Raw genomic sequence first — 24,103 nt, 5'->3', positions numbered from 1 at the left:
ATTATGCCTGCTGGTTTGCCTGCTACCTGTCAGATTTGTAGCTTGGAGTCAAAGGAAGTGCTCAGAAACTTCTCCTTGGCTCTGAGCTACAGATCTGTATTGCACTCTGTGCAATATGCACGCCTGAACTCTGCATGCTCTTTATTATGTCTTGCTGAGCCCTGCAATATCAGGAGATCAGTAGGATATGGTGGTAAAAAAAAAAGGATAAAGTCTTCACAATGAAGGCAGATACACTTGCGGAATCCTTAATAGATATTTGGGAGGTATGTCATGACTGATAAATATAATCAACAGTGAAATTTGGCACATGTACAGTTTAAGTGCTATTACAGGAAATTATACTGGTAAAGACATTTGTGGCAGTGAGCAGGTGCCTCGATATTAGTTTCCGGTTAGAAGCAGGTGGGTTTGATCCACAAAGAGTAGTCTGCTGTCATTCAGGGCTCCTGTGGAAGCAATTGCTGCTGAGGGAATGTGTATGTGTGGATACACAGGGAACACATATACAGGCCTGTCTGGCCTAAACAGACCCAGTTGGCCTTAACCAGACCAATGTTTGAGGGAAAAATAGCGAGGAGCCTGCAAATCTTGTGTTTCTGTTGAATTATTTAGGAGAAGAGCAACTTTACTCATAGCTGAGGTCCTTAGAGAGTGTAATCAGTTAAGATTAGCTTAATCACTTGCCTACCAGCCGCTGTAGTTGTACTGAGGCAGGTCGGCTCTGTCCCACGAAACGACGTACCTTTACGTCGCTTCGTGAGACCGCTAGTGGGAGCACGCGCACTAGCGCGTGCTTCCACTAGCGGTCTCACGAAGCGACGTAATGGTACGCTAGTGGGAGCACGCGCACGTGCCGATTGGCCAAAGGGGGAGCCACACGATTGGCCACAGGGGCACCTGCAATCAGTCCCCGTGGAGACAGAACGGTGGTCTGTCGATGTAAACACGGCATACCGCTGTTCTGTCAGTGATGAACACAGAGATCCTGTGTTCCTCATATTTAGGAACACGGGTCTCAGTGTTCATCCAGCAAGTCCATCCCCTACACAGTTAGAAAGCACCCCCTAGGGACACATTTAACCCTTTGATCGCCCCTGGTGTTAACCCCTTCCATTAGTGTCATTAGTACAGTAACAGTGCATATTTTTAGCACTGATTACTGTAGTAATGTCACTGGTCCCCCCAAAAGTGTCAAAAATGTCAGGTGTCCGATCTGACTGATGCAATGTCGCAGTCCCTCTAAAAATCGCTGATCGCCGACATTACTAGTAAAAAAATAAAAATAAATAAAAATGACATAAATATCTTTCCCCTAGTTTGTAGTTAACTTTTGCGCAAAACCAATCAATATACACCTATTGCAATTTTTTTTTTTACCAAAAATATATAGCAGAATACAAATTGGCCTGAAAGGATGAAAACGTTTGATTGTTTTTTTTTTTCAGAACTGTCACTCTTTTTTTTTTTATAGCACAAATATAGCACAAAAAATAAAAATTGCACAGGTGATCAAATACCACCAAAAAGAAAGCTCTATTTGTGGCAAAAAAAGGACATCAATTTTATTTAGGTACAGCATCGCACGACTGCGCATTTGTCCGTTAAAATAACACAGTGCCTAAACGCAAAAAATGGCCTGGTCATTAAGGGGGAGGCCGGGGAGGTGAGTTGAATGCCCAGATAAGTCATGGTGGAATTGGGACCCCAGAAGAAAGGAGATTTTTTAGATAACTCAAGTTTAATATCGGGGGAAAGTGAAATTCCTATGATTGCATCAATAATTTACTTTATACATACATAGAGACCGTACTAAAATCCTCTATCCATTTAAAAAAGGTAGGGAGTGATTGCATTGGGTCGGTGAGTGCAACGATGATATCATCTGCGTATAGGCCTATTTTATGGGAGACATCACCCACAGGGATTCCAGATATGTGAGGGTTTGAACGTATCACCTGTGCCAAGGGTTCTATCACCAAGGCAAAAATCAGGGGCGAAAGTGGGCATTGGTGATAGGAAAGGATTCTGAAAGCATGCCTGAGGTCCAGACCTTGGCACTTGGAGATGAGTAGAGACTGAGAATGGCCCGTGCAAATGCACCAGTGACACCAAATTTTTTGCATTATCTATTGATATCAGCAGAGAAGGCATTTGGTGATGTTTGGCCCAATGAATAAGATCTACAAAACGTCGCGTGCCATCAGATGCTTGTCGGTTAGTTATAAAACCCACCGATCTGGGTGTATTAGATTGGGCATGTAGTGTGCAAGACGTAATGCTAAGAGCTTGGAAAAGATTTTGAGATCTGTGTTAAGGAGGGAAATGGGGCGATAGTTGGATGGGTCATGAGGGGGTTTGCCAGGCTTGTGGATGGTAGTAATGACGGCCTCCAATGATTCAGATGACATTTCTCCAATTGCCAAAATCCTATGCAGGGAGTTGCATAAGTGGGGGGCTAAAAATTTCTGATGGGTTTTATAGTACTCATTACTAAAGCTGTCAGGGCCTGGTGCTTTGTGCGGGGGTAGTGATTTACTAGCGTTCCATACCTCTGGGACTGTGAATGACTGGGCTAGCGAGGTTAAGGAGGGGAGGTCCAGGGGGGAGAGGAATTCTTTAATGGATGTACGGTCTGGATGTGGTTCTGTGTCAAATTTGTTGAGATTGTACAGTTTAGAGTAGAAAGAGCCAAAACACTTGGCAGTATCTTTAGGGTTTGTGAGTCTTTGGCCTTTAGTATCTACAGTAAGAGGAAAGATTTTGGAGTGCTGCTTTACGTTTGTATTGTTGCGCTAATGTCTTCCCTACCTCGTTCCCTTGGGAGTACCATGTTCATTTTAGTTTTCTGATGTAAGCATGGAAGCCAGATTGGAGATAGGAGCTGAGTTCAGATCTCACCCTACCAAGTTCATTGTGAGTGGCTTCTGATGGGGATAACTTGTTACGCATTTCTAGGTCTCTAATCTTATCCAGGAACATGTCAAGGGTATAATTATGTTTTTTTTTTTCTCCTGGGCCCCCAAACCTTAATAATGTCCCCCTAATGACAGATTTGTGGGCATTCCACAATGTGATAGAGTTCAGGACAGAGCCAGAATTGAAAGTAAAGAAGTCCCCTATCGCAGAACCAACCTGCTCCCTGTTGTTTTTAGCGCTCAAAAGTGAAGAGTTCAGACACCACATTCTGTGCGATGTTTCAGGGGACAAAGAGGTGATTGTTATAGGTGTTGGAGTGTGATCAGACCATGTGATTGTCCCAACTGATGAGTCTTTCTCTGTGCCATGTTGACATCTCCAGGGGTCATACAAGTACTCTAAAAGCACGAAGGAGGATAGGGCTGTGGATCTCCTCCTCTTTGTTGTGTAGGTGTCTAGTGAATGATCAAGTACTTCATTAAAGTCTCTGCAGATAATTAATTGGTCCTTGGGGATATGTTTCATTTTTCTTAGGACATCCTTGTAAAGGGGTTTTGGTGGGTGTTATATATATTGACTATCGTCAGGGATTTGTTGTTAAAGACTGCCAATAGTATTAAAAATCTCCCATCAGGGTCTTGTTCAACATGTGATACCGTAAGGGCTAATGTGGAATGAATTGCAATCATGACCCCTCTAATCTTTTTGTTAGTTTGCGAGCAGAAGATATGGGGAAAGAGTTTGTGTGTTTAGCTTGGGGGGCTAGCTGTGGAGAAATGTGTTTCCTGCACACACAGGATATCAGTTTTGTGGGTTATCGCTTCTCTCCATAGCAAAGATCTTTTGAATGGGCTGTTAAGGCCCTTAGCATTAAGGGAGGTAATTTTGATTGTCATGTGGGAGATTTATGAGAATGTCAAAGTGGCACAGAGGTCTAAATAAGCAAGGAGCTGACAGGTAGTACAGTGCACTAATTACAAGGTATAAACATGAGCTCACAGTAGGTAAATTGTTAAACAGCTGATGTCTACAAGGCAGATGGGTACCTTGCAGAGGTTATATGAAGCCTAAACAATGAAACAGTTGCAAACAAGATCAATACAAATGTAAAATAGCGAACAAATTATAGAATGCTGTGTGCTTTGCGCACTATAGCAATAGGTTGTGGGAGTTCAACTAGAGTTGGAGGGGCTCCTCTACTCATTTTCTCATATTAGTCCAGCAGTGCCTGGATGCGGCCCTGGTAGGGTATCCCTGATAAATAGGGGATCATGTGGTTAATTTTTTTTTCTCTCCATACCAAGAGTTCCCGATCTTAGCAGATGGTCTGCTCATGGGTGTTTTTGGATGTGAATTGGGGAGTATACCCCAGTTGTGTAGTTGTTTGATCCCATCTTTGGGTGTTAAAATAGAGATTTGCTGGCATTGGTAGGTAACCAGGAGTTTGGTGAGGTATGCACATTTCTAGGTTATTTTATGCTCCATCAGAATCGAGGTGACTGGTACGAATGCCTGTGATGTTGCAACCGATATATCATTGTAAAGCGAGATTTTAGTGAATGGTCCAAGCAGGGCTTGCATGGACCTAGCAGCTCCCATAATATGCTCTTTAGTGTGATAAAAATGTATGCGAGCCAGAATGTTTCTGGGTACAGATTTGTGTAGCTGCTGGGGCTTGTGGATCATATGCGCTCTATCTATGAGCAGGTCTTGTGCTGTGAGTGATGGGATAAACTTTCAAAATAGTTGCTGTAGATAGGGGGTTATTGCCTCATCCTGTATGTCCATTATGGTGTTTTGGACCACAGCAGCTTCAGATAGGTGTTGTTCTATATGATCTGTGCGGACCTCTAGACCATCCATTCTATCATGCAAATGGTAATGGAGGATCTGAGTTCCTTTTGCATGTCAGCCTGCAGTGATAGTAGCATTGCTTTCAATGAGGGTTCAGATGCTGGACTGTCATTGGTGACAAACTCTGCGAGAAGAGGTATAGTCGGTAAAGTCTGTGGGACTGCAAGGCTCAGCACCATGCTGTTTCTTCATGATGGGAGGCTTAGAAGGAGAGTGTGCTGGGGAGATCGTTGAGCGCTTACCTCTATCAGTAGGGGAAGATGCTGAAGAGGTTAGTTGCTCCCCTGAATCTTCCATGTCTGAGGTATGGTCTTCATCAAAAGTAAGAGCAGGCACATGTGGCAGTGGTGGGGCAGCTTTGTTTTTCCCAACACCATCTTAGGCTAGGGGCTGAGCAGGCTTCATGTAAAATTCCAGTATTCTCCACGATCCCCACGATTCTGATCATTGTTGGGGCATGCTCCAGGAGTAGTGGGGTAGTAGAGATCCCTGTTCAGGGGAAAGATAGCTGGTCTGGAATGTTGGATGCTGTGGGATTGCTGTAGTGGAGGAAGGGAGCTCCATGTTCAAGCGGCCATCTCCGTCTGTGGCAAATCACGCCCCCAGTTCCAATTTTTTTTTTATGTCACCTAATATTGGCGCAACAATTTTATCAAGCAAAAAACTTCAGTCAAAAATAAACTAAAGTTCATTTTAGGGCACACAACTGCAATGGTTTTGGAAAAGTCTAAAAAGGTTGCACTGATTAAAAAAAAAGACACCCAACATGTCCTAAAGGGTAACTCCACTTTCACAGGGAAAAAATATAGCAAAAAAAAATTATAGAGTGTTATTTATAGGAAAAATGTAAACATCAAGGCAGAGTACAAAGCTCCAAAGCATTATTTTTGAATAGAGAAGACTGGTTTGTCAGTATTTTCCATGTTTTGTAATCCTGAATGGGTTCCTGGATCTTGAAGGCTTTACGGTGTCTTGGGTGGGATGGAGCCTTCGATCCTGTGTCCTTTGCAAGTGATCTGCAGCCTGTGTGAGTGCACTGATCATGGAGCAAGGCTCCCATTTAAACACAGAGCCTTTGTGTGGAGATTGGTGGGTGTGCTCCAGCCTGGAGAGGTGAACCACTCAGGAGACAGTATCTCATGTGGGATTCCCTACCCACAGGACTGGGAGAGTTGGGAAAGCTGCACTGCAGGGCTGAGAGAGCTAAGGCAACTAAGCAAGTCCACAGGACTGGAAGAGGGTTTCTAAGTCTCAGATAAGTGGAAGATCCAGGGGTATTGGGGGGAAGCCTATCTAGAGGCCAGGATTGGGTCCATGCAGCAAAGTTCTGTAACTAAGGCTGAGTGAGCCTGAAGAGCCTGTGGCCTCAGAGACCAAAGACAAGAGAGTTAGGTGGCTTAGTAATTTAGATTGATTGTTTTTCTGGAGGAAATCCCCTACGTGGGCAACTTTGTTTGGTTTTTCCTCTCCTTCTTAAAAAGTGAGCCAGAAAGCCCTTAAACTGCAGTTCAGACTGGCAGAACTGGTTAAAAAAGCTCACTGCCACACAGCTTAATCACCCCATGTCACATACAGTAGTATATCCACCTCAATACCGAACACTTTCACACCCTTCCTGCCCAGGCGCTATCACACTTTGAATCACAATTACTCAGTCATGCAACACTATACCCAAATGATTTTTTTTCCCCATTTCAGCGTAAAATTGTTATTGAATTATGGAATATACAGTACAGAAATGGATGTACTACATACAGTATATACCATTCAAAGAATTGGAAACACAGGTAGCATTCTGAAAAGCTTCCAACTTCACAACATAAGGCGTTTTCAAGTATATCCATTAAAGGGACCAAAGGGTCGGGGAGTAGTAAAATATAAGCAACAAATTAGGAAAATGAAAACAAAAAATAACATGGGTGAATTATTTTGTTTAGGTGTCAATAGGCTGCATGCAAAAAAAGGATACAAAAGAAAACCATACAGCATGTGTTCTTTGATAATATCCAAATTATTTTTTTTTTTATAACCTTTTTGAGACCGAAAGTGCTTTCTTTTGGTGGTATTTAATCACCACTGTTTTTTTTTTTTTTTGGCTAAATAAACAAAAAATACCAAAAATGTTAAAAAAAAATATGTTTTAGTTTCTGTTAAACATTTTGCAAATAAGTAATTTTTCTTCATAGATTGAAACCAAAATTTACACTGCTACATTGGTTTGGTAAAAAAATATAAGTGTATAATATTTAGTCTGTGTGAAAGTTATAGAGTTTACAAGCTATGGTACATACATTATATTTTAAAAATTGATCAGTCCCGGTGTACTGACTGCCTATCTCACTTCTTGTGTCCCTAAAATGCCAGGACAGCACAAATACCTCCCAAATGACACCTTTTTGGAAAGTAGACAGCCCGAGGTATTTAGTAAGGCATAGTGAGTTTTTTTTTTTTACGTTGTAATGTCTCACAAATCTAAAATCTAAAAATAAACAGCAGGCGCACAACGGGGGAAGAGAAGTATCACCCCAGTCTGCTTGCCACAGACATCACACACAGCAGGTCTGTGCTCCCTGGCCCTTGCACAGCAACACCTAGGTCTCTCCAGCAAGGCCCTTAGCACGTCAAGTCCCAATTCTGCCCTTGGAATTTGTCAGAGCACCAGAGGCACAAAGGTGTTTACTGCTCCATGCCTTCAGCTAACATCCTGGGTCCCCTCTTTCTTTAAAAGCTAGGAAACTTTCCCTTCTACTCCTTCTGTATCTAGGGACATCTAGGTGTTGCAGTTTTTAGCCCCGCAGTGTCTCTCCGGGGCCACATGTCCCAAGATCCTTTGTGGCTGCATCCAAAATTCCTCTACCGCTGCTAATTTCAGTGGTGGGAAAAGGGGGAGGGGGGGAGGGGAAAGGAGAACACACCATCACTATGATCTTCATGCATAGGGATGCAGGGGGGGGGGGTCTGTAGCCAGCAGCTCTGTAATCACAGCCCAGCCACTCTGTCACAGTTCATCACAACCTGCTCCCTACATACAGCCAACAGAAGACCCGGTGGAGAAGGGGGTTGTGGGGGCATAAGAGTAGCACAAGCACACACAATCGATGGGCAGCACCCAGCTATACACTACTCCTTACCAAAGAACCTTCGGTCCCCAAAGAAGGGGTTGGGTCACAGCAACAGGTACATGTCCATACCTGGTACAAGTTACAATGGGAGGCAAAATTAGGTTAGTAAACATACACAAAAAAAACTTGGTGTTTAAATAGGAACCTGGCAAGGGAACCTTACACCGATTGTCAGTGGGAGAGGGGTTGCCTTAACCATAGACTCCCTTGAGCTTCTTCAGAACTCTCACCCAAAGTATCATAGGTTGGTCTTTTAGGTGGGCAGATGGCCTTTTATGTCTTTGTTTCTTTCTCTCAGATGGCCCCTGTTCAGTGGATACTCCACCTAGTTCTGGAGGTAATTGGACAGTCCCAATGTTTGGGACACTCTGTGAAGTTGGAGAGTCTGCCTGATTCTCTGAGTGATGATCCTGAGGTAAAAACTCAAGCCTCAAGCATGAGAGTACTAGTGTCAGTCTCTGCAAGGGGAGGGGATGAAGTGGCATCTAAAAGTGTAGATGGCTATAGCCAGTCCATACAAGATTCTTCCTCCTTACTGTTTTCTCCCTCATCCTCATCTGGTGGTGGAGGTTGTGAGCTGGTAACTTTAACTCCTCTGGAAGAAGACAGGCTGGGGGAAGGCATCTCAGTTCTCGCACATACTCTGATGACTCTCATGCCAAGCCTTCAAAACCCTGTCCTCTCTTCAGGATAGATTTGGTAGACAGGAGGCCAGGCAATTGTTTGCAGACAACATAATGCTGGGAACTCCGCCGGTCAGCTATCTTATGCTTTTGAAAGGACCCCAGGTTTCTTAGCAACACTTCGGTCTCCTGGCTGAATATCATGAACCTGAACTCTCAGATCATAATTCTTCCAGTTTAGTCTTTAAGTTCTTGTTGAGCCTCTCCACACAGCATCTGTGATTTGCAGCTGATGTGCCATTTATAAAGATGCGAAAGTCCAAATCTACTGGCAGTTGAGCTGGCAGTGTCTCCCTGCTGGTGGGCAGCACCAGGCCTCACACATCGACAGTATTACTCATTGGTGCAAAAATTCCCCTCATAAAAGTTGGGGGAGCTGGAAAAGAACATTTTACCTATCCTGCTGCCTGCCTTTTCTTCATGCATGCATTCACGAGCATTCCATCAAACATTAGAAATCACCCTAAAAGTGCTATACATAGGTCCCAAATGTCCTTTATTTGAAGGGGTTGTCCCTCTTTTGGGATCAAATCCCTTAACCCCTCTCTCCTGTTTTATTGTCCACATTTTACTTTAAACGTATCAAATGCACGCGTTACCAAATTTGTTATGCCACATTTAGCTTTTTAACTAAAAATGTTAATTAATGTTATTTTAAGAAGCTAAAATAAAGGAAACAAAGTAGTGTAAAAGTATTTGCATGTTTCATTAATCAGTTTTAGTCATGTTAGTTATTCAAAGTCTGCAAAACTGGGGGTGTGGGAGGGGTGTGTCATTTTGACTATACACTTTGTATACAAAAAGGTACCCCTCTAGAAAGTTGTAAGGTATGGCTATTATCAGTCAAGACAGATATCTGGTCTGATTAGCTTGAGTATGCTAAACATTTTAGAGAATCCAGATTTCCTCCCAAGTTGGCAGGACTAAACTTTTCATTCACTGAAAAGATCCAATCAATTCAAAAGACAATTTCCTACACAAGGTACCAAACATGATAGCTACAAGTTAATCCCTGAAAATAAGTGAGTGATATACCCCTCCTTTAAACGCCACCCAAATCTATTGATACTTGTATTCCTCAGTCAAAAAACCTTCACAATCCACCTCTCGCCCCTTTTTAAAATTGAACATGGATCCAGACACTATTAGACACATCTTATCTTATCTTATCTTGAGAAATTGGAACGAGACCTGGGTGTAACCTAGTAGCAAAATTAACATATATTATGCACATTGGTTTTCTACTCAAGCCATTACCAGGATGGTACAAAGTTCTAGTTATTCTAGACAAGATATATCCTCAAAACTAATTTCTGTGCTGGAGATGTAACCAAAAAACTGATACATGACTACACATTTTCTGGGAATTTCCCCAAATCCAAGTTTTCTGGTCTGATGTAAAACATGTGATTCACAAACTCACTGATGTTAATCTGGGAAACAACCCAGTGCTCTACCTACTTTAGTTGAAGAATATCCCCAATTCAAAATTAAATGTGTAAATCTAGCTTCATTTTTCCAGGTGTTGGCAGATATTTCTATGTTTGCATATGATGCATCCTTGAAGAACCGCTACACATGAAATGTGTTTACTTGTGATATGTTCTTTCATGGTGTAATTACCAGGCAGTTGTACACCATAAACACTTTATTTCTTTAATATAAAGAAAATATTAAATATAAAATGGAGCCTAAGGCCTGAAATCATAGTGTATCCCTCTTTGTTGTCATGCTTTGCTGCACATAGAGCTATATCAGTGGTACCATTACGGTAGTACTGTGTTACCAGAAGCCCATTCTAGTCATGGACTCTATTGGTTTTCTAGACCATAATAATCAATAGTCCCTTCATGACAGATTGTTAGAAATTATTATTCTACTGACGTTTATGCATAATTGGTTTTGTCTTTGGAAATCAGGTTTAGCTGTTGTATGGAACATGAAGGCTGAGGAAGTGAGCAAATACTGTACTCATGATACACCACAGTCAGAATGTGGAAAAAGTAAAAATCTCTAGAAATATTCTGCTGTAAAAGAACAGCCTTACTTCCACTTCTCTATCTTATTTCTCATCTGTGTAAAGCTTAAAGCTATAGTTGCATTATTATGAAAATGTGAAATATTTTCCCCCGTTTGATCCTTTGTGTCCATCCTGGCAGCTACAGAGTATAATTTTTGGCAATTAAGCTTAGGTTTAAAGTTAGGATTAAATCCAAAACCAATATTGCATCTTACCAATCATTGCATATGATGGCTGCGTTACCTTTTTAAGGCTTTTTTACTTTTACTTTTTTTTTTGCCTGATGATCTGGCCAGTAACACACTTCCAGTATTAAAGTGCCTCCACTCTGGATGAAGGTGCACCTTTGGACAGCAGCATTGTTAATCTGGAGGAAAGGAAGTGTTAGATGCGCTAGCAGATTTAGATACACTTTTTCATTGAAGCTGAACTCCAACTAACACTTTATATGCTGTTACAGCAAACATTTTCTTTCCTTTTGGAATAAAAGTTTTACATAAGTAAAAGCTGATAATTTGTAAGCACCCCTGTCAGTAGTAAATGCTTTGTCTCAACCCTCTAACTGCAAAATCTGCAGGACAGCTTATGTTGAAAAAAAAAAGCAGACTTACTGGCCAGATCACTAAGTGAAATTAAAGGAGAGAACACTTAAAGGAGTTGTAAGGCAGGAAGGTTTTTTTTATCTTATTGCATTCTATGTATTAAGATAAAAAAGCCTTCTGTGTGTAGCAGCCTCCCCAGCCCCCCTAATACTTACCTGTACCCCATCTCTGTCCAGCGATGTCCATGTGTCCCTCGGCCGCCCCGGGACTACCCCCCCCCCCCCGTTGGCTGAGATACAGACGCCATTGGCTCCTGAAGCTGTTAATCAAAGTGAGTGAGCCAATCAGGGGAGATCTGAATGGACACATGGAGCTGCAGCTCAGCTTGTGTGCTCCCATAGCAAGCTGCTTGCTTTGGGGGCACTCGATCTGAGGGAGGAGCCAGGAGCAGGAACGAGGGACTTGAGAAGATGAGGATCCAGGCTGCTCTGTGCAAAACCAACTGCACAGGGGGGTAAGTATAACATGTTTGTTATTAAAAAAAAAAAAAAAAAAAAAGATGAAAAACCTTCTGTGTGCAGCAGCCCCCTCTCAGCCCCCTCTCAGCCCCCCTAGTACTTTCCTGAGGTCCCTCTCTGTCCAGCAATGTCCACGAGTGTCTCAACCGACCGAGATTCTTCTTCCTGATTGGCTGAGACACAGCAGCAGGAGCCAATCAAAGTCAGCTAGCCAATCAGGGGAAAAAGGGGCTGGGTCGGGGCTCCGTGTCTGAAAGGACACAGGGTGCTGCTACTCGGCTCGGTTTCCCCCAAAGCAAGCTGCTTGCTGTGGGGGGCACTGAACAGGAGGGGCCAGGAGCACAGAAGAGGGACCCGAGAAGAGGAGGATCCAGGCTGCTCTGTGCAAATCCACTGCAACAGAGCAGATAAGTATAACATGTTTATTATTTTTATAGGAAAAAAAACAAGACTTTATACAATCACTTTAAAAAAGAAAACTAATGCAGCCAACACATCTAAGAATTGGTAAGCTGCAATATGATAAGAGTTTGTTTTTGGGTTTAATAATGCTTTAAGGTCTGTAATCCCCATCACATTGCTGCATAACATGCATGTTACCGTAACACACAGTAGTGCACTATGTATATAAAGACTGCACCTGCACTAGCGCAGACCACAGCGTGCCACAAAGCAGGATGTGAGTTGTGTTGCATTGCAGTAAAAAAAACAAAAAAACAATAAAGCAAGAACACATTTTCTTCTTTTATTGCTGGTTCAGGGTGCTTTGACAGGTAAGCTTGCCATAATGTGCAAGTAGGCTATGCAACACCCAGGATGATGCAGATTACATATTATGTTCATAATTAGTATTTGCACTTAGATAAGGGGTTCAACTGAGGTAAAAGAAAAGGTTTAGCTTTTGGGGTTAATTGAAAGTTTGTGGCTAGACAAGAAAAGATAACCAATTTACTTGGTATTTGGGGACTACTTTTTTAATATATATATTTTTTATTGTAAACAATTATTTGGTTCCCAAAAGAACTGCAGCAGATTTTCTGCAAAAACTGTATGTTGATAGCAATAATACATAATGAAGGAAGGGGCTGCTGTTGAGATACACTTGTTGATGAGAAGTTAGTCACAAAGAAACATCTGCAGTACAGAAATAATTCTTTATTGCTTTGACTGAATGCTGAAATAATGATTCCTAAGGGGAAAGCATACTTTGCATATTATTACTTCCCCCGTGCACTGCCCTTTTCTGCTACTACAGGTGCAGCCCTGGAATGGAAAAAAGTGCTTAGCATTTTTTAAACTTTGTTCTCAGTTCTATTTCATGTCAGTAACTATTATCGTTTCCTTATTATAAATGTTCTTTTGAGAGATGGTGGTAATCTGTGCCATTGACAAAAGCATAGTGTTTGTTTAGTAAACAAAGCTCAGATATTAGAGTCTATTTTTACTGTAAGGTAGAGATTAGAGATGACCTTTACTGGTTCATGAAATATGTGTATTGATGTGTGCTTTACAATAGGATACAAAGCACAACAAAAGAAACCTAAAACCCCGTCTTCAACAATTTTTAGAATCTACTAATGGTTAAATAATACTAAAAGGCCAGTAGAGGCATTCTGAGGATTTTAATAGATCTAAGGCACCATTGGGTATAATGAAGAGAAAAAAAAGTACTTTTGCACAGTTCTGAAAGTGTGTGCAGCCACATTGTGCTACACAGTGAACAGGGATTAACCACTTCAGCTCCGGAAGGTTTTACCCCCTTAATGACCAGGCCATTTTTTGCGATATGGCAATTGCGCAGTCGTGCAATGCCGCACCCAAATAAAATTGATGTCCTTTTTTTCCCACAAATAGCGCTTTCTTTTGGTGGTATTTGATCACCTCTGCGGTTTTTAGATTTTGTGCTATAAACAAAAAAAGAGCAACAATTTTGGAAAAAAAACACAATATTTTTTACTTTCTGCTATAAAACATTCTCAATAAAACAATGTATAAAATCTATTTTTTTTATCAGTTTAGGCCAATTTGTATTCTGCTACATATTTTTGGTACAAAAAAATCACAAAAAGTGTATATTAATTGGTTTGCGCAAAAGTTATAGTGTTTACAAACTACGGGATAGATTTATGGACTTTTTATTTATTTATTTATCTATTTTATTAGTAATAGTGGCGATCATCGATTTTTATCAGGACTGCATTGTGGCGGACAGATTGGACACCTAACTGACATTTTTGACATTTTTTGGGGACCAGTGACATTAGTACAGTAATCAGTGCTAAATAATATGCAATGTTACTGTATAAATTACACTGGCAAGGAAGGGGTTAACACTGGGGATAATCAAGGGGTTACATGTGTTCCCTTTTGTGCTTACTAACTGTGTGGGGGGATGGGTTGGACAGAGGCAGAGAGAGATCGGTAATTCAGCTTCTCTGACAGAAGACCCGCCTGCTTTGTTTATATAAGCAGGCGGCTCTTCTGTCATTCTAGCCAAAGATTGGGGGAGGCCGGCGACGATCCAGCCAGCTCCTCCCGTGGTCTGGCCTCCCCTGTGTCTAATCACAATGGTAGCACAGCTCTGGCGGCACGCAGGTGCTGCCAAAACTGTGTGCACATAATCGCGTAGATCTACGTGATTATGTGAAGCCGAGCCTCCCTGCCGCAGTAAATCTGCATGGGGAGGTCGGCAACTGATTAAAGCAGCAATAAACCCAAAAGTAAATTTAGCACGACCTCCTTGAGGACTGCTGGTTAGTGGAAGTTCCTCTGCACTCACCTGACCCTGAGAAGTATCCAACCCGCTGGGGACTGTAGGTTCAGACATTTCAGTTGCAATTTCCAAAAATACACTGACACAATGGAGATACAAATCTTACTGTAAAAGGTAAAAGGCAAGCCAAACAAACTTAGTAAGAATAATTAGAGTTCAGTAATAACCAAGGTTGCGGCGTCAATCTGTTAAACCCCACAAATCACAATGGAGTTCAAAAGACTTACACTGAAGAAATAAATGCTTTACAAACAGGGTGTTATGTTTAATGAATAATAGTGACTGACTGAATTATCAGCTCTAACTGTCAAGGCTATTGTTAGATGTGCTAACCATGAACACTGCTTAACCTCTTCTAAAACTAGAATTAGGAATATATCATCTTTACTTAAAGCGGAGTTCCACCCTCAGAATCATTTTTTAAACAAAACTAGTCCATTAATATTAATACATCTCGCTTGACAAAACCGCTATTTGCATATTTATGAGTTGAACAGTGTATTTGTTTAGTGAAAATCTTACTTTTAAAATCACTGCCTGTGCGTGGCCATCTTTAGTAAGGGCACCTGAAGCCGCAGTGTCCTTCTTCCTGATTGCTGTTCATTCTGGCTACCCAGAATGCAGCAGGCAATCCCGCACATGGGCAGTCCTATGCTTTATGCATAGTACAGGTTGCTATAGAGACGTCAGCTGAGGAGGAAGTTGCCGCCCTCTATATCTCTTCCCCGCCTCCCGGAAGACACAAGTGCAGGAGACAGAAAGAGAGACATAAAGACACACACAATGCAAACTATTTATTTTTTTTGTAAGGAAATACCGTTTCTCTTCTTCATTCATCCACACTCCCGAGTCCGGCCCCTATAAGCGCTTACGTCACTCGGCGATTCGCAAACGCTCCTGGGATAGCGGCGTCATTTATCCCAGCAGCCCTTGCATTTCGCCTAATGACGAAATCTTGCATTATTTCCAGACAGGCGTCCTGTCGAATAATGCATGCGCGGGACGGAACGGCTGATTCTTATGTGAGATTCATAGTGAGAAATGGCGGAATATTATCTGATTACAGAACAGTCACATTAAAGGGGCACTCTCACCACACGGGGACACAATGTAAAGGGGAACTCTCATGAGGACACGGATGTAATATATAAATAATAAAGGGGAGCTCTGACCTCAATACTAAAGGGGAACTCTGACTGGAACAATAAAGGGGAACTCTGACTGGAACAATAAAGGGGAACTCTGACTGGAACAATAAAGGAGAACTCTGACAGGAATATTAAAGGGGAACTCTGACTGGAATATTAAAAGGGGACTCTGACTGGAATATTAAAGGGGAGCTCTGACCTCAATAATAAAGGGGGTCTCTGACTGGAATATTAAAGGGGAACTCTGACTGGACACATAAAGGGGGACTCTGACTGGAACATTAAAGGGGGACTCTGACTGGAATATTAAAGGGGAACTCTGACTGGACACAAAAAGGGGAACTCTGACTGGAATATTAAAGGGGAACTCTGACTGCACACACAAAGGGGAGCTTTGACTGGAATATTAAAGGGGAACTCTGACTGGAATATTAAAGGGGAACTCTGACTGGAATATTAAAGGGGAAATCTGACTGGAATAAAAAAGGGGAACTCTGACTGGAATAATAAAGGGGAACTCTGACTGGAATATTAAAGGGGAACTCTGACTGGAATATTAAAGGGGAAATCTGACTGGAATAATAAAGGTGAACTCTGACTGGAATAATAAAGGGGAAGTCTGACTGGGACACATAAAGGGGCACTCTGACTGGGACACTGGATGTAAAGGAGGACTCTGATGGGGACACACTGGATATAAAGGAGCACTCTGACGGGTACACGGATGTGTCTCTGTTAGAGTCCTCCTTTACATCAGTGTCCCTGTCAGAGTGTCCCTTTACATCCAGTGTCCCGCTCGGAGTTCCCCTTTATTTTTTCCGCCAGAGTTCCCCTTTATTTTTTCCGGCCAGTGTTCCCCTTTATGTGTCCAGTCAGAGTTCCCCTTTATGTGTCCAGTCAGAGTTCCCCTTTATGTGTCCAGTCAGAGTTCCCCTTTATGTGTCCAGTCAGCGTTCCCCTTTAATATTTCAGTCAGAGTTCCCCTTTAATATTTCAGTCAGAGTTCCCCTTTAATATTCCAGTCAGAGCTCCCCTTTATTATTTATTTATTACATCGTGTCCCCATGAGAGTGCCCCTTTACATTGTGTCCCCGTGTGGTGAGAGTGCCCCTTTACATTGTGTCCCCATGCGGTGAGAGTGCCCCTTTACATTGTATCCCCGTGCGGTGAGAGTGCCCCTTTACATTGTGTCCCCGTGTGGTGAGAGTGCCCCTTTAATTTGTCCCCTGTGCGATGAGAGTTCCCCCTTACATTGTGTCCCCGTGCGGTGAGATTACCCCCTTACATTGTGTCCCCTTGCGATGAGAGTGCCCCTTTACATTGTGTCCCCGTGCGGTGAGAGTGCCCCTTTACATTGTGTCCCCGTGCGGTGAGAGTTCCCCCTTACATTGTGTCCCCGTGCGGTGAGAGTTCCCCCTTACATTGTGTCCCCGTGCGGTGAGAGTTCCCCCTTACATTGTGTCCCCGTGCGGTGAGAGTGCCCCTTTACATTGTGTCCCCGTGCGGTGAGAGGGCCCCTTTAATTTGTCCCCTGTGCGATGAGAGTTCCCCCTTACATTGTGTCCCCGTGCGGTGAGAGTTCCCCCTTACATTGTGTCCCCGTGCAGTTAGAGTGCCCCTTTACATTGTGTCCCCGTGCGGTGAGAGTGCCCCTTTACATTGTGTCCCCGTGCGGTGAGAGTGCCCCTTTACATTGTGTCCCCGTGTGGTGAGAGTGCCCCTTTAATTTGTTCCCTGTGCGATGAGAGTTCCCCCTTACATTATGTCCCCCGTGCGGTGAGAGTTCCCCCTTACATTGTGTCCCCTTGCGGTGAGAGTGCCTCTTTACATTGTGTCCCCGTGCGGTGAGAATGCCCCTTTACATTGTGTCCCCGTGCGGTGAGAGTTCCCCCTTACATTGTGTCCCCGTGCGGTGAGAGTTCCCCCTTACATTGTGTCCCCGTGCTGTGAGAGTGCCCCTTTACATTGTGTCTCCATGGGGTGAGAGTGCCCCTTTACATTGTGTCCCCGTGCGGTGAGAGTGCTCCTTTAATTTGTCCCCTGTGCGGTGAGAGTTCCCCCTTACATTGTGTCCCCGTGCGGTGAGAGTGCCCCTTTACATTGTGTCCCCGTGCGGTGAGAGTTCCCCCTTACATTGTGTCCCCGTGCGGTGAGAGTTCCCCCTTACATTGTGTCCCCCGTGCTGTGAGAGTGCCCCTTTACATTGTGTCCCCGTGCGGTGAGAGTTCCCCCTTACATTGTGTCCCCGTGCGGTGAGAGTTCCCCCTTACATTGTGTCCCCGTGCTGTGAGAGTGCCCCTTTACATTGTGTCTCCATGGGGTGAGAGTGCCCCTTTACATTGTGTCCCCGTGCGGTGAGAGTGCTCCTTTAATTTGTCCCCTGTGCGGTGAGAGTTCCCCCTTACATTGTGTCCCCGTGCGGTGAGAGTGCCCCTTTACATTGTGTCCCCGTGCGGTGAGAGTTCCCCCTTACATTGTGTCCCCGTGCTGTGAGAGTTCCCCCTTACATTGTGTCCCCCGTGCTGTGAGAGTGCCCCTTTACATTGTGTCTCCATGGGGTGAGAGTGCCCCTTTACATTGTGTCCCCGTGCGGTGAGAGTGCTCCTTTAATTTGTCCCCTGTGCGGTGAGAGTGCCCCTTTACATTGTGTCCCTGTGCGCTGAGAGTTCCCCCTTACATTGTGTCCCGTGCGGTGAGAGTTCCCCCTTACATTGTGTCCCCGTGCGGTGAGAGTTCCCCCTTACATTGTGTCCCCGTGCGGTGAGAGTTCCCCCTTACATTGTGTCCCCGTGCGGTGAGAGTGCCCCTTTACATTGTGTCCCCGTGCGGTGAGAGGGCCCCTTTAATTTGTCCCCTGTGCGATGAGAGTTCCCCCTTACATTGTGTCCCCGTGCGGTGAGAGTTCCCCCTTACATTGTGTCCCCGTGCAGTTAGAGTGCCCCTTTACATTGTGTCCCCGTGCGGTGAGAGTGCCCCTTTACATTGTGTCCCCGTGCGGTGAGAGTGCCCCTTTACATTGTGTCCCCGTGCGGTGAGAGTGCCCCTTTACATTGTGTCCCCGTGTGGTGAGAGTGCCCCTTTAATTTGTTCCCTGTGCGATGAGAGTTCCCCCTTACATTATGTCCCCCGTGCGGTGAGAGTTCCCCCTTACATTGTGTCCCCTTGCGGTGAGAGTGCCTCTTTACATTGTGTCCCCGTGCGGTGAGAATGCCCCTTTACATTGTGTCCCCGTGCGGTGAGAGTTCCCCCTTACATTGTGTCCCCGTGCGGTGAGAGTTCCCCCTTACATTGTGTCCCCGTGCTGTGAGAGTGCCCCTTTACATTGTGTCTCCATGGGGTGAGAGTGCCCCTTTACATTGTGTCCCCGTGCGGTGAGAGTGCTCCTTTAATTTGTCCCCTGTGCGGTGAGAGTTCCCCCTTACATTGTGTCCCCGTGCGGTGAGAGTGCCCCTTTACATTGTGTCCCCGTGCGGTGAGAGTTCCCCCTTACATTGTGTCCCCGTGCGGTGAGAGTTCCCCCTTACATTGTGTCCCCCGTGCTGTGAGAGTGCCCCTTTACATTGTGTCCCCGTGCGGTGAGAGTTCCCCCTTACATTGTGTCCCCGTGCGGTGAGAGTTCCCCCTTACATTGTGTCCCCGTGCTGTGAGAGTGCCCCTTTACATTGTGTCTCCATGGGGTGAGAGTGCCCCTTTACATTGTGTCCCCGTGCGGTGAGAGTGCTCCTTTAATTTGTCCCCTGTGCGGTGAGAGTTCCCCCTTACATTGTGTCCCCGTGCGGTGAGAGTGCCCCTTTACATTGTGTCCCCGTGCGGTGAGAGTTCCCCCTTACATTGTGTCCCCGTGCTGTGAGAGTTCCCCCTTACATTGTGTCCCCCGTGCTGTGAGAGTGCCCCTTTACATTGTGTCTCCATGGGGTGAGAGTGCCCCTTTACATTGTGTCCCCGTGCGGTGAGAGTGCTCCTTTAATTTGTCCCCTGTGCGGTGAGAGTGCCCCTTTACATTGTGTCCCTGTGCGCTGAGAGTTCCCCCTTACATTGTGTCCCGTGCGGTGAGAGTTCCCCCTTACAAAGTGTCCCCGTGCGGTGAGAGTGCCCCTTTAATTGGTCCCCTGTGCGGTGAGAGTGCCCCTTTAATTGGTCCCCTGTGCGGTGAGAGTGCCCCTTTAATTTGTCCCCTGTGCGGTGAGAGTGCCCCTTTAATGTCCCCCGAGCTGTGTGACTGCTCTGTAATCAGATAATATTCCTCCATTTCTCACTATAAAAATCACAGAAGAATAAGCCGTTCCGTCCCCATAGAGAGCGAGGCAGAATCTGACATTACATTCTCTCCCCTCTGCTCTCTGACTATCATTGGATAATACATCTGACACACTGCCCCACCTCGCCTCCGTCCCGCCTCCTCTCAGTGAGTTCTACGGGATGTAATGCTTTCAGTCACTGAGAGGAGGCGGGGCGGAGCACGGACTGAATGCAATACATCCCTGAGCACTGGAAATCACACGAGATTTCGTCACTAGGCGAATTGCAAGGGCTGCTGGGATACATGTCCCAGGAGCCCTTGCGAATCGCCAAGTGACGTAATTGCCGAAAGCATCAGGACCAGGAAGTGCAGATGAATACAGAAGATAAAAGGTATTTCCCTAAAAAAAAAAATAGTTTACATTGGCATTAGCATATTTAAAGGGAATTACATACAGTTCAACTTGCAAAAATGGGTGGAACTCCACTTTAATAGGGATCTATCATTACTCTAACAGGTCCCCTTTTAAGAACTGTGAATAATAAAGTTCCTATCCTCGCAAGGCCTTGCGGAATCTTCGCCGGCAGTTGGAGCTCTTTATCACTGTTCAATTTGATATTTTTAATCCCAATATAATGGTGTACATGAAATCCTATCTGCAGTCAGTGTATAGTGGATGCAGATTTATACTTGCCATTTAGGATGTCACCAGGCACTCTTTCACATAGTCACTTGTGTCCACTTGTGATGATCCTGTCACACAGGCAAAGTTTCCCCCCAGGCTTCTGCATCACTTGGGATGTTCAGCTCTTGCTGTCCCGGTCAGTCAGTTCAGCTTCGCCCGCTCTGCACTCAGCTCTACTGGATTTGTCAACATCCTGTGACTACCAGCATCTGCACCGCTGAGGATGGGCTCCGCTCTACCTAGGCCAAACGCTCATGCCTCAGTCACCAACTGTGTCCTCTGGCACCTCTCTGACCGATCCGTCCTCCCGGAAGCAAGAGTCCCGGAAGCAAGAGAGCACGTGTTTGGCATAGCAGAGAGGTATATAGGCTTCCCCATGATCCTACACTCTCCCATGGCTCCCTGGGAATATAGTCTCTCCTGTCATCCACGCAACAGTCTTCCTTCAACTCCAAACTACATCTCCCACAATCCCATTTGTCCATTTCCTGGGGAAAGCTGATCCTTCTTGTAAAACTCTTAAAGGAGCACTCTGGATACATTACAACGATAACTTGAATATATATATATTAATGACATATACACATATGCGGTAGTCCCAGCATGGCTACCCAAACATTTATTATTGCAGCTTATCAATTCTTAGATGTGATGCCTGCACTAGTCTTCTTTTTTTTTTCTTTTTTTTTTTTTAAATAAATTTTATTGAAAAGTTTTCACAGTACAAGAAGAAAAGTAAACAATCAAGCCGTCAAATGGCATAATAACAAAATACAAACCGTATCATAAGTGGTTATTGTAAACAACGGCAACATGAGAAAGTAGAGAAGTATAGGAGGGGAGGAGAGGGGGGTAACGAAGTATCCAAGGTCAGTAGTAGTAACAGTAGAGATACATCTAGAGTGGACTTTGAATGCAGAGGAAGTTTACACTTGAGACTAGTCCCAGGTACAACATATGGGCAGATGGATGAAAGGCAGGACCTTTTAAGTATTTGAGGACTGGGGAGGGTCTTTTCTCAGAAGCCATAGTAAGTAGCTAGTGTGGTAAGCTGGACGATCATGAAGACCAAGTTGCTCCTGGGGTAAAAGGGAAGAAAGGATAAAAATATACCATTGGTCCAGGAAACGAGTAAGAGAATTTACAGATCCGTCTTTCACAGTTAGTCTTTCATTATACATAAGTAATAGTAATGCTTGTTTCAGATGAGAGGTTTTGGGGCTCAGGGGGGAGGTCCAGTTGTTGAGGATACATTTCCTGGCCGTCAGAAGACAAAGTAAAATCCAATCTTTTTGCTGAGTTCTAGTGTCTGGGGGCCTGGAAACGATCTGTGGGTCCCAATATCCAAAAAGCAGAAGGAAGGGATCTTTCGGAATGCGTAACTGGGTGATTCCGTAGAGTGGCGGCTGGTGCTCAAAATTTTTGGGGAGGCGCAAACAGAAAAAATCTAATAGACATTGCTTTGCGGCAAAAAATGTGGCAAAAAATTGCATGACTTTGAGGTCACAAAAGTGTAAAAGGGGCCTTCAGTAATCAATGTTACTACAGTGTGCCCCCATTCAATGCAGAGTTACTACAGCGTGCCCCCATTCAATGCAGAGTTACTACAGCGTGCCCCCATTCAATGCAAAGTTACCACAACATGCCCCATTCAATGCTGAGTTACAACAGCATGCCCCCATCAATGCAGTGACCAGCGTGCCCCATCAATGCAGTGACCAGCGTGCCGTGCCCTCATCAATGCAGTGACCAGCGTGCCATGCCCCCATCAATGCAGTGACAAGCTTGCCGTGCCCCCTTCAATGCAGTGGCCAGCGTGCCGTGCCCCCATCAATGCAGTGACCAGCTTGCCGTGCCCCCATCAATGCAGTGACCAGCTTGCCGTGCCCCCTTCAATGCAGTGACCAGCTTGCCGTGCCCCCTTCAATGCAGTGACCAGCGTGCCGTGCCCCCATTAATGCAGTGACCAGCTTGCCGTGCCCCCTTCAATGCAGTGACCAGCTTGCCGTGCCCCCATCAATGCAGTAACTAGCGTGCTGTGCCCCCATCAATGCAGTGACCAGCGTGCCGTGCCCCCATCAATGCAGTGACCAGCGTGCCGTGCCCCCATCAATGCAGTGACCAGCGTGCCGTGCCCCCATCAATGCAGTGACCAGCGCGCCGTGCCCCCATCAATGCAGTGACCAGCGCGCCGTGCCCCCATCAATGCAGAGACCAGTGTGCGTGCGTGCCCCCTTCAATGCAGTGTGCCCCCCCCGAGACCAGTGCACTTACCTGGAGCCCTGGAGCAGCCGCGGCAGCGGCTTCTCTTCAGTCCCGGCGGCGGCTTCTCTTCACTGTGTCCCCCGGCGGCGGGTCTCCTCCAGTCCTCCCGCTCCCGCCTCCTCCTTGGCCAATGGCATGGGGTTTGCCTTGTGGCCAATCAGGAAGCGCGTATCGGACACGCTTCCTGATTGGCCAGGAAGAGAATCGGTGTGACAATAGCGAATTTTCATTCAATGTCACACAATGGGTGGGCTCGGGGCACACTGCTCTGCGCCCCAGCTCCATCCTTTGCATCACCCTATTAGAGCCTCTGGCTCTAATCAGGTGATTTAAAAAAAAAAAACCCATTAAGCTCCATGCGACCGGCGCCCTGCATGCAGATTAGGGGGCTGGACGCATGGATGGGGGGGCGGCGCCCCTGCGTCCTCAATACACCGGCCGCCACTGATTCCGTATATAAAAGAGATAACATGGTCCCAATATGAAGATATAGCTGGACATTGCCAAAAGCGGTGGGCCAAGGTAGGGCGCGGGAGTTTAAAATGAGGACAAGAATTCCCTGTGGGTTGTGAGGGTCCATAGAGAATGGTAAATAGGCACGGTGAAGTTATACGCAGTTGTGTTTCCCTCCAATTTTCATTTGTGGTTAAGCAGAGAGACCTAGTGAGGCCTGCCAGCAGTCTAGGCAGCAGGTCAGGGTGTGGAAAGAATTTACCCCAGTTGGCGACTGATGAGCCCTTAAGAGGGGGCTTAGATTCCAATAAGAATGGTTTGTATAGTGCAGAGATAGTGTTCCGATCACCTGCAAGAAAGTTGTCCAATATGGAAGGGGAGAAACATTGTGAGGCAGTTTTACATGACATTCGGATGATGTGAAGGCAGCAGTGATTACATTTTTGCAATAGAGGGGAAGTCCAGAGGGGTGCCCATATCCAGATTGCATAGGTCAGCAAAAGTCGTGAGGCCGTGTTGTTTCCAATGATCGAAATGTCCTGATTCCAAGCCTGGTGGGAACATAGGGTTACCTTATATTGGGAGATAGCGTGAGATGTAGACAGGAAGGTGTAGGATTTTCCTCAGCTCTCTCCAAGCAATAGCGGTGTCACAGAGCAAAACATTGTGTTGAATAAAGGTTGTTGAAAAAATTGAATTATCGAGGTGATAAAGTTTTCCATTTGCTATGGAGTAAGGCCGGTAGAGAGTATGGGAACACCATGGCTGCCTCTAGCGAGTAGGAGGAGTAACGGTGGGATTGGGTTATCCAGTCAATACATACTCTCAAAAGACATGACAGATTATACAACCTGATGTTGGGAAGGCCTATGCCCCCCTCT

The sequence above is a fragment of the Pelophylax lessonae genome (genome assembly GCF_965119305.1).
Source record: "Pelophylax lessonae genome assembly, chromosome: 12".
In the NCBI taxonomy this organism is placed as follows: domain Eukaryota; kingdom Metazoa; phylum Chordata; class Amphibia; order Anura; family Ranidae; genus Pelophylax; species Pelophylax lessonae.
The sequence above is the reverse complement of the archived record's forward strand: the minus strand, read 5'-3'. Positions refer to the sequence as shown.